Source organism: Berghia stephanieae, chromosome 2, assembly GCF_034508935.2.
Source record: "Berghia stephanieae isolate SIO BIC M18660-M18661 chromosome 2, UCSD_Bste_1.3, whole genome shotgun sequence".
Classification (NCBI taxonomy): Eukaryota; Metazoa; Mollusca; class Gastropoda; order Nudibranchia; family Aeolidiidae; genus Berghia; species Berghia stephanieae.
In genome coordinates this window covers 76,530,910-76,543,174 of record NC_088361.1, presented here as the reverse complement: position 1 = coordinate 76,543,174, position 12,265 = coordinate 76,530,910, and the positions used below count along the sequence as shown (strand labels likewise).

At 35.8% G+C, this 12,265-nt stretch overlaps 1 protein-coding gene across 13 annotated transcripts in view; it reads left to right on the top strand.

Annotated features, from left to right (window-relative positions):
- Positions 1 to 1,354: 1,354 nt before the first annotated feature.
- Positions 1,355 to 12,265, top strand: part of LOC144965547 (kin of IRRE-like protein 2) — a 220,224-nt gene continuing 209,313 nt past the window's right edge. For 2 of the 13 annotated variants that reach the window (XM_078900995.1, XM_078900985.1), the window contains exon 1: positions 1,377 to 1,598. The gene's annotated coding sequence lies outside the window, so the exon portion shown is untranslated. Of the gene's footprint in view, positions 1,737 to 12,265 lie in introns of all 13 variants that reach the window. The other 11 variants (XM_078900987.1, XM_078900984.1, XM_078900996.1 and 8 more) reach the window with 9 other exon arrangements.

Genomic DNA, 12,265 nt, shown 5'->3' with positions numbered 1-12,265 from the left:
TGAACTTTTATAGTGTGTTTGATACAGTTTAGTGAGAATCACTCACAAACGCGGAGGGCAAAATACAATAACGAAGGCTTGAGTGACGTCATCTTCGTTCTATCTATAGATATTATGCGCTTGGCTAAAAAGCTCATAACATTGCCATCCGGAAGTATAATGGATCAACACAAAAAAAATGTGTGTAACCATGAACGTTTATAGTCAGGTTAATATAGTTTAATGAGAATTACTCACAAACACGGATGGCAAAACAATAACAAAGACCCGAATGACGTCAACTTCGAACTATCTATAAACTTCTTTGTGTATATGTACGATTGCTTTTGCGGCAGAAATTGAAATTATTAAATTATTAAAATTATTTTAAAAATATTAAATTATTATAACAAAACACCATTTATACCCAAATGTCATATTTACCGAGTTGAATTGAACAGCCACATACGGAAGGATCATCTACGTTTCATGTCTCTATATTTTCCTTGGCCTGAACAGTAAAAATGTAAATTTGTTCTGGAATGACTTTGTACTTTTGTGACTGTTTTTATGTTCTTTTTGTCATTGAAACTATCTCAACGCAATTGCTGCTTTAAGGTATATAATGGTATGACACTCTTGTGACCTATAAGTTTTGGGTTCGAATCTGACTGTGAGCAGCGCAAACCCAAGCAAGTCCTTGGAATAGGCACACTTTCCCATTATACTCAGGTGTAAAATGTATATCTGGCCGGGTAACTCGAAAAGAAAATGAAAATAGAGCATTACATGCCTCATGCTTTTTAAAATATGTAATATGTAAACCGCACTCACTTGTATGTAGTGTTGTTTTTTATTTTTTGATTTACCTTACATGTGATCGTCTTTAGCGTTTTAACGACAAATGTAGATTTTATGAGACTGCGTTGAATCTTTTTTAAAACTATATTGTAAAGGAAAAATATGCACTGTTTAAAATTGGTTTGATCGATTTCGTTCTCTTTCCTTATATCTGAAGCTGTATACTCGAGTCCTTGTTCAGATGGATATAGCGAAGGTTGATATTTAATAAATTGCTTTTTGCTTTATACTATTTACGAATAATTCTTAGCCTCGAATTTTTATTGGATGAAATGAAAAAGCGTGGAGAGAGGATTACAGTAATTCTATTGATCTATTTAAGTAACACCATGAATGAAAACGGATACTTTCAGAGCTTTGCATTATTTCGCGGGGTCTATAACAGGATAGGAAAATAAAAACAGAATTGTTCGCTCGCGTCTTCCTCACTCGCTCTCTCAAATGCCTCATATCTCTCCCAAAGCCGTCTAAATAGTGGCGTGTGCGTGCCTAATGCGGTATACACTATACACACGACCTTTCAATGCAATCTTAGTGAGCGATTGCGAGCGCTCACCCCGCGCGTGCCTTTTAGACACTAACAGGTTGGCTAGACACGTCCTGGTCTCCGTTACAGCGGCGACGGTCGCATAGTCTGGACGTGGGAACAATAAAAGAATATTACATAAAAAGTTTGGATTATTGTTGATGATACGTATACCAGTAATAATTTATTGAACTTTATCGATGTGGATTGTTAAATAACTTTTATGTTATGGGTTTGTATGAAAATCGTGGTGTATTATTTAACATGATAAAATGTTGAGTTTTCTCACCAAATGTAATGGATTATTGTGATTTTGTCATTTGGATTTTCAAAGAGATTTCGTTGAAACGGATATTACTCTATATGTTTGGTGAGTAGAAATGCCTATTTAACAATAATTCAAGTTGACTAATCTTAAAGTCATTTTACTTAGAAAGTCCCAGAGTTGATTTTTAAAATAATTCTTGCATATGCCGTAATATATGTGGGAAGGAGCTTACTCGTCTTGAGGTCGAATCCCAAATAAATAGGAAACCCCGATTTAGTTTCCATGTGGTTTCTAAACTTAAAGTCGTATATCAGATTTGCCTAAAACCAAAATTAACGTTCCTAGACCGGAGGTGCCTTATCTAAGATTCTCCAATTTATTTTGAAAAGGGATTTATTCTAAACTGTAAAAACCTATTTATTCAATACAATGGCAAAATGAAACCATCTTTTGAATTCAAAGTTAATCATGGGGCATCTCAGTAGAATCATGAAGAAACACCTTTTTAGAATTGGCTGGAATAAAAAGGAGTTAAAATCATTAAACGGTATTGTTGAGATCGCGTCTTAACATGTCAAAAAGTCCTTAATCCGAGACTCTAGTTTCATTTAAGCGTAAAATACTTATTGGAGACTTATTGGGAGTTACTCGAACACTCAGTAATAGATTCCGTTTGAGTCGTGATTAGACTGACCCTTATGTCTAAACATTAATGATTAGGCTGGACCTGTTAGATTTAGTGTCAAGTACTTGGCGATAGATGGCATCCTATCGAAAGAGTAGCTAGCAATTGCTACTGTCCGTTTAACTCAACAGAAATCGGGATTGATGGGTCTAACGGCTCTGAGGGATTTCTTCGGGTGAGGGGGGGGGGGGGGGGGGGAGAGGGGTTGCAGAAACATTTTCTGTTGTATTTCGATCGGTTATGTGCAGCAAAACTTATAAAACTAAAGCTGGACTCTTCGACTATCTGCTAACATTAAAGAAATTTTCCATACTTTTGATGTTCACCCAGCAACATTCGGATAGCCTGGCCTATTAAATCTAGCGGAAAGCAATGTCAAAGGGGTAGCAAGTAATTGTTACTGTCCGTCTAAAGTTATAGTTACCAGGATAAACCATTGCTGCATGGGTCTGGTGGTTGTAAAGTATTAGGGTGTTTTTCTGTTTGTGTGGGTTTGGTTTTTTTTTTTTTTGGTTTTCTTTTGTTTTTGTTTTGTTTGGATTTTTTGTTTGTCTTTGTTTGGTGTTTTATTTTGAGTGGTGGGGATCAGAAATATTTACTGCGTCGTTTAGCTTTTACTTCGAAAACTGTACTCATTCACTTTAAAAAGTTCTGGCCGTTATATCTAGTCATAAAAATTTATGTAAAATGATGAGTTTGCCAAATAAAATATCAATATACACATTCTGTTCAATGAAATTGAAAATATTGTCACGACGCCCCCTCCACCCTTCCAGTCCCCACAATGACACAAACAAATGTGGCAATAACGTAATTTGAACGAGTATTGCAGTCAAATCTGGACTGTATCATTTATGATTGTTTACCCGAATGTTACTCCCACTATGGCTTATATCGTTGATTAAAATGTAGGCTAGTCCTAATGTAACTTTCATTTTAGCTATTTCATTTCATTCAATACCAAAGATATTTTCATTTATCTTTAATTATATAAATTAGTCTGGAGTTGGATGAATGAATGAATGAATGAATGAATGAATGAATGATCACGAACTCCACGTGTACTTATTATATTAGATACTCGTATTTTGTGCTCGCAGCTTGAAGTACGTTCGGTGCAAATGACATCAAAATATAAAGGATAGATGGATTTCTTTGATAAAAAGATAATATGTAACATACACGTGCTAAATTGTAATGTGCTTTATTTTTAACTGTCTTTTTAAAACGAGAATTAATTATTTATAACATGAAGTCCACATACGGAAGCAATTCTTAATACTTCTGTCTTCGCCGGTGACCGACCGATTCTGATAACAAAGTATATGTGTCAGTAACTCTGAATGGTGGACAATAATCTCAAATACTGAATTTACGGCATCCTTTGTTACATCACTTTATGAACCATACATCATTATCGTTGGGATCCAACTTTGACTACAGTCAAATGGTCTATAGACACATTAATCGTAATGTCCTACTCGGGAAAGACACTTATCGAAAATTGGCCAGAAATTTGTCCTTCAAATATCGGTCGTTTTAAATGACCCTCATCTTGGAAAAATCTCATACATGGGACCTCGCGATCGATATTTGAAGGACGAGTTTTCTAGGCAAATTTTTAAATACATATTTTCCCAGAGCACGGTAGCTCACTTGTTAAAGTCAGGCCATTGCCGATACCTCATCAACATTTATACACCTGTTTCCCTGATGATGATTTGCCATACAAGCTGATGCTTGCAATACATGTAAACGTATTCTATTTTCAATTTGTGCACAATACAAAGGAAAAGTCTGACGATCTTAAATGTAAATTGTGTATAAAAACAATTTCTTTTGCTAAAGCATTCTATTCACAAGCAAAATGGTTGATATTGATCCCGTGTTCGATTGAGGCTTGTTCGTTTTACCCTAGTTCTTTATCCACCCAGCAGTGTTTGTGGTTTGGTCGTTTTGTCTGTTTGATCTGGCGGAAGGTGCTTTACGAGACAAAAAATTCGCATCTCTACAGTTAGTAATAAGCATCTAGTGCTGTCCATTTGACGCTTTTGCAAAATCCGTAATGAGCTAGAGCTCCATGGGGCCCTAAAGGACAATATGTTCTCTTTTGTGTATTATAACTAGTATATTATTATAGAGCTTTGGATTATGGCCAAAATTCACAAACATTGTGAGTGACGTGCGTAAGAACATAGTTGTGAATCTCAACAGTTGTCCAGTGACCGTAATTTGTAAATTTGTGGCTTTAATCCCAAGTACTATTTGGTCTCGCTTAAATGCAACTTAAATGCAAATTGTCGTTGTTCGAACCCGTGCACAGCTTGAAAAATGTTCTGGTAGGATTGTGCTCTGACAAACGAAAAACTAGTTTTCTATTCCAAAGGGATAACATCCAAAATTATTGATATCCATTTTCACGTAAGTAGCAACCGAATAAAACATAGCATTTGGTTCTGGAATAATAAATTATAGAAGTGCAAATATATATTAATGCTGCTGGAACTTTTTTTTCGATAATCTTGAAGCACTTTTCAGAAATGCAACTCACAGTCTAGGTTGATTTTGACCGGAGCCCGCGTTTTATAAAAACGCGGTTAATTTGTCGTACACATACACTTTTTCCATTTTGGTAAGACATTTTTTAAATTTCATTCTTCCATAAAGATTTCTACGCTACTGCCATTTGGGAAGTAATTTAGACTTCTGTCGTCCAATAGATGTCAAATGTTTCATAGAAATAGTCTACGTTCCTTTATGTTACTGCCCTTACATGTGGATTGGATTTCAAACCAATAGCAGTTCAATCCAAAGAGTAGAGGGTTACCGCTACGCCATTTGTGTTTATGAATTTCCAAGGTGGTATGAAATAAATTAATTAACTAAACAAGATTCTCTTTATTCATCCCAAAGAGGAAACATCTCCTGGGTGTCTAAAACACCCAGGCGTCAGCTGCAGTTCAGCAGAGTGAGCTAGGGAGAGATAATTTTCTCAAGGCCCTCGAAGCACCTCGTAGGGTCAAACTTGGTACCCTCTGAGTACGAAGCAAAGACTTTATCGCTGTGCAATGGATAATCTACAAACACTTGATGAATCATTCTTCTCGTGCCATCCCGTGTGTAGCATTCGTTTTTCCTTCACATCAATTAAATTGTTATAAAACAGTTACGGAAATTGGTTCACGCAGCCAAACTCACGTTTACTGTGACTGAAATAGATAATACAGTTAATACGACACCCACTCGGTTAACAATATACCATTATCGTCGCAATGTATTTATAACCGGCATTATCGGCATCCATCATCATCTCCTTCATTATTATCACCACTACCGTTCAGCTTCGAATTAATAACAAAAAAGATTACCAAGCAATTCATTTTCATCAACACTAATAATATAATTGATGTTGTCATAATCATCACCACCGCCACACCCATCACCACCACCACCACCATCCACAACCCCTCCATTAACATTATCATTAAAATGATCTTTTTAATGAACTAAATGCTATTTAACCAGTTAACTGTCGTACTCTGGAAAAATCTATTTAAAAACTTGGTCAGAAATCTCAAATATCAATCGATTTAAATGGCCTTCATGTTGGAAAAATCTCTCAAAAATGGGGCTTAGCTAGGTCCCAGATTTGAGAGTTTTTTACCAAGATGAGGGTCATTCAAATCGATCGATATTTGAAAGACGAGTTTTCTGGCCACGTTTTTAACTACACGTTTTCCAGAGAGCGGCAGTTATCTGGTTAATTAACTTATCATGTCAATATTCGATCATTTTACCCAAATGCCAAGTGCAATGAATGTTTGATTAACCTTGGCTCACTGTTTTATTCTGCAGCATTAAAATTTCGTAGGTGAATACTAAACTGCTTAAAAGTAATAAACAAAAATGAATATAACAGATTCAAAAATAAAACAAAATACCAACACAAACGTTTCGGGTTCAAAACCCTTTTTTAGCCAACGACAATAAAATGAAAATATAAATACATTAGTAAAATTCCAAATCGACCACAGAGGTTTGAGTCCAGCTCTGAGCGAGGCATTGTTGAGTCTTTGGAAAAGGCTGTTTACTCACTTTATCTCACCGCACTCTGATGTAAAATGAGTAGCTGGCCGTTAACAGCCTTGTCCAAGTCCGAAAAAATGTAATATCGCCTAAGAGGCCTCATGTCTCGCCTTACCTATTAAAGGTTGCTGTTACCTAGGGGCTCCTTGTAAAACATTTTGAGCACGTCTAATAGATGTTGCGCTATATAAATGCTTAAATTTGATTTGTTGTTTAAGTTTTTATCACCGTCATCTAGTATGTAATTTAATAAGGACAAGAAAATATGGTGTTATAATATTATTTTCATTTATTGCATGGGCAGGAAGAGCAATATTGTATTGACTCTAATATAATATAATAAGACAAACATCTCTATTGGTTCTTATTAAGTTCAAACATTAATGGCAAAGAAGATAGAAAGATATCCCTAAGTAAAAATTTTTTAAGGATCTTGCAAAAGGGAAGACTGAAATAACCCAGGCGTCAGCCGCAGTGCAGCGCCGCAAACTGATCTAAGGTTATTTCCCTTACTAAAGGCCACACAACTCGGTGGTAGTCGAACTCGGTACCAATCGGTTACGAAGCAATGACCAAACGACTGAGCCACGCCTACCCATATGTTGGAACAATACAAAACAAACTACTCTACCGCCTCGGCCTTCCCCAAGAGCTCCACAAGACCCGAAAATAATGATGACATTAAATCTTGTTAAAGCTACTAGAGCAAAAAATGAAGATGTATTAGGGAAGTCATATGAAATATAGAATATTTCATTCTTCAAGTAGTCCTTAAGAGCCATTATGCTCAAGGGTCCGGAATTTATACCGGTTTCTATAGCGTGAAACAGAGAATTGCAATTGCTGCTATCTTTTGGATAGGACGTTAGTCTATGGCAAATTACTTTCAGTCAGATCTAAGAGGCCTCACATACCCAATCACTGCTGGGTGGACATGGGGACCAGAAAAAAATCTCGACTGCCCTCGGGATCGATCTCATCCCCTCTGCGTGTGAAAGGAGTGCTCTACCAACTGAGCTATCGGGACTCACCTATTCTTTAAAGATGACCCTCAAATTTATTTTTTTTAATTCTAAAGAAGATTCGGAGTTAAAAGTTTTAAGTTGCTTTGTGTTATTGAAAAATAGTGGAGCATTGAATAGAACAATATTCACGAAACGTGTCCAAAACGCTTTAAAGGGCTCCAAAACTAACACAACACTTAACATGTAGGACGGAACATCATGCCTTTAATGCGATACATATTACCATTTTTAACAGGGACAACGCCCAGGTACTCATTTTAAAACTAAGTACCGTGAATTAGAGAATGTGATTACAGAGCAAGAGCTAGGACTCAGCTTTGCGCCGCTCATTGCGCGAGATTCACACCTGGACCTACGGGCCGAAGAAGAGTGTCGTATTGCAAGGTCACAAACCCTTAGATTTCAAAGAACTCATGGATTAAAGAAATTTGAATGTTTGAGCACGAGGATCAATTTAATCCATAGATGATAATGATAACAATAAGAACTTGAACGTTTATATTGAGCAATATCCATTAAACATTCTCAAATAATTTTACAAAGGGACCCTGACCAACAGTAACAGTTAACTTGTAGAACGAGACACAACGCTGTTAATGGCCAGGTACTCATTTTACACCCGAGTACGCTGTGAGAATGTGAGTAAAGAGTCTTTTCCCAGGGCTCAACTATATGCCATTCAGAGCGGGACTCGAACCCTGAACCTTCCAATCGCAGGCGAGTGTTATACCACTAGACCACATATCCGTACGTGATCCAGAGCCATCAACGGTATTATGTCAGTTGATGAAATTATGCTGAAAATGAAATTCATTGTCAAAAAAACTCAACTTCACCTGGGATCGACCAAAACGTAGAGAAATGAACCCAATGTTTGATATTTACTTGTATCTATAAATCAATGTCATCGCCGAATGCATCCCGTATAGACGGTGGGTCAAATATTTGAAGTAAAAATGTCTGGTCAAAAAAATTTTAAACGTATTTTGTCAGTGTGCAGCAGATTTTGGCAACACGGTTAGCTATGAAATTTATGGGTCACACGTAGGGAGTATTGACAGGGGATAAAACAGGTGTTACCATGTCGGATGTGCACGAGTTAGCTATGACTATAATATTCATTATAGAAAGGCATGGTGCATATTAATCACATACACATCCTATCGTCATTATTCTTTCCTTCTTAGTGATCATTTTCTATCACCTCTTTTATGTTAGGTATCACATCATTATTCTGATAATTTTCTCCTTTTCATCTTCTTTCTCCACTCAACGCGTCTTCTCAATTTTCTTCTTCTTCTTCTTCTTCTTCTTCTTCTTCTTTTTCTTCTTCTTCTTCTTCTTCTTCTTCTTCTTCTTCTTCTTCTTCTTCTTCTTCCTCGTCCTAATTCTCCTCCTCTTTCCTTTCTTCTTCATCCTTCTTCTCATCGTCTTCAAATTAACCCCCTCCTCCTCCTCCTCCACCCCCTCCTCGATTTACTCCTTTTGCTCCAAAATCACGACGCTTGATTTTAGAAAATACATATCTTTCCTGTCCTTTTCCCTTCTAATTCTAGTCCTATTACTTTGTGTACCACCATTAGAAATGACACTGTCAACGCCACCTTCATATTCAAGGAAACCTTTTTTGGGTCCTTATTTTCACTTTGTTTGTTGGCTTATTTTCGTCTTTTTTTGTTTTGTTTTGTTTTTGTTTTTGTTTTTTTTTCTTTTGTTTCTTTTTGTATTTTGTTCTTTTCTTGAGTTGTCTATTGTTTGTTTGTTTGTTTTTAGTTTTTTTTTTTTTTTTTTTTTTTTTTTGTTGTTGGTTATTTATTTTCTTTTTGTTGGGGTGAGGGAAATGATCTGGAGATTATCCTGATTCTTGGGGCGAAACGTAAAATAAGATGGGACACAACCAGTAGGTTGTTAGTTACCTTACGGGTTGGACACTAGTCTATTGAAAATTGATCTCTGTCAAATTCTAGACAATCCTACTCTTTTGAGCAACCCTTCGGTTTTACTATTTTAAAAATACGTTTTGACACTTGACACTTCATATTTTAATCACACTGATGATAATCATTTTTGTGATAAAATCTGCTAGCTCTAATTTCACCAAGCAGTCGACGAACAAAAGTGAAACCAATTAAACGGAAATGACATAGATGAGGTCACTGACAGATAATATGAAAGTTTCTGGTTTCTCTTTTATCGTCAAACACGATTAATGAAGCACTAACAATCTCCCATTCATCTTTAGTGTTTCGTTCATCATGTTTTGTCGATAAAGGGAAATACCGAAACGTCAACATTATTTCTCTTCGTTGAATATACATTTCATTTCCTTTTGCCATTTATTGCTGCCTAGAACGGGCCTCGAACCTGTGACTTCGGGCTTGACGGTGATTGTCATACCACTAGACCACAAAGGTTGCATCATTATGAATATTTAGAACGTATTTTGAAGTCTATGGTAATTATATTGATATTTCAAAGATACTTCAATTTGTGTTTAGGCTCACTTTCTCCTAAGAGTTCTTTTAAAAATGAATTGACCACATCCAGTTAAGTAAATTTCCAGTGCAATAAAAAACAACAAAAGGAATTGTAATTCCTTCACTCTCGTTTTGCTATAAACATATTTTCAGATTGCTCTAAGAACGCTTTTATCGGTTGCCGATATCATCAGAAAATTGTTTAATAAACACAGCTATTTTTAACAGCAATACCAATTAGAGTACGCAATTTTGGTGGATTGTATGGTTACGATATTTCAAAATGAAGTATCGGCGAATTGAATGAAAATGCGATCATTTTTAAAATGTCAAAATAAGTTAGATGCCATGGGTGTCATTTAATAATAATAAAACATTTTTGTTATTATAAATACAAATTTCTGGGGAAAAAATGAACACTATATAGTAATATCTCCTTTAAAACATCATTTAGCGTCAGTATTGTGTTGATAAAGTCGTAAAAACGTTGATACATTATCTTTATCAGGCAACATATGTTGACTTGAATGACACAACAACAAGTGTCATAATAATTCATATCACAATGCACTGTGTTTATCGAATGTCTCATTTAGATACACAAAACGCTTTACAATATTATATTTTCCTGAACACGACTTACTCAACCTCATTCTCATGATCAGTGTTCAGTTTGGTAGTTGGGGGAAAGACTGTGTGGGGAGAGGTGAGTGTGTGTGTGGGGGGGGGGGGCTGGGGGGCGGGGGGGGGGGGGGGGGGGGGAGGGGGAGTCATATGGATAGCAGATTACTCCATTCCTCTCTGTTTCTTATCTGCTCCAAGAGTTTGCATGTGTCCAATCTTGTCCCGTCCTAAATCTATGATTTATTTACGTAACCCACCAGGATATAGACCATCTATGAATCTTGACTTCTCCGAAAATATTGTTATAAATCACATTGGGAAAGCAATGCATATATTATTTTTTGTATTGTAGCATGGAGTGGAAATGCCAGGATTTGTGTCATTAAGAAAATTGACAGGTAAATTAATAAGGCCAGTAGTTATACTCACCCAATTTCAAATGTGGAAGGATTGTTCAAGAGATTTTGTCTTAGTAAACTGGGAGAAGCTATGAAAAACGGCGATCATCCCTTTCACAAGTTCTCCACTAGAAGCCGTCGTCTTTTATCCATCAAAACAAAGACATGTCATCTTAATTCATTTTTACCACGCAGTGTTCGAGTTTTTAATGCACAACTTTTATCTAAGTACTATTCTATAGAACATATACATATAAAATCAAATTAGAGGCCATAAGGATTGAATATACACTTTATAAAATTAATATATAGGATATGAATTGTCGCCATTAATTCTTTATTCTAAGTTTATTCACTTTATCATATACACATAAATTCAAACTAGAGGTCATATGGATAGCAGATTACTCCATTCCTCTCTGTTTCTTATCTACTCCAAGAGTTCGCATGTGTCCAATCTTGTCCCGTCCTAAATCTATGATTTATTTACGTAACCCACCAGGATATAGACCATCTATGAATCTTGACTTCTCCGAAAATATTGATATAAATCACATTGGGAAAGCAATGCATATATTATTTTTTGTATTGTAGCATGGAGTGGAAATGCCAGGATTTGTGTCATTAAGAAAATTGACAGGTAAATTAATAAGGCCAGGAGTTATACTCACCCAATTTCAAAAGTGGAAGGATTGTTCAAGAGATTTTGTCTTAGTAAACTGGAGAAAGCTATGAAAGACGGCGATCATCCCTTTCACAAGTTCTCCACTAGAAGCCGTCGTCTTTTATCCATCAAAACAAAGACATGTCATCTTAATTCATTTTTACCACGCAGTGTTCGAGTTTTTAATGCACAACTTTTATCTAAGTACTATTCTATAGAACATATACATATAAAATCAAATTAGAGGCCATAAGGATTGAATATACACTTTATAAAATTAATATATAGGATATGAATTGTCGCCATTAATTCTTTATTCTAAGTTTATTCACTTTATCATATACACATAAATTCAAACTAGAGGTCATATGGATAGCAGATTACTCCATTCCTCTCTGTTTCTTATCTACTCCAAGAGTTCGCATGTGTCCAATCTTGTCCCGTCCTAAATCTATGATTTATTTACGTAACCCACCAGGATATAGACCATCTATGAATCTTGACTTCTCCGAAAATATTGATATAAATCACATTGGGAAAGCAATGCATATATTATTTTTTGTATTGTAGCATGGAGTGGAAATGCCAGGATTTGTGTCATTAAGAAAATTGACAGGTAAATTAATAAGGCCAGGAGTTATACTCACCCAATTTCAAAAGTGGAAGGATTGT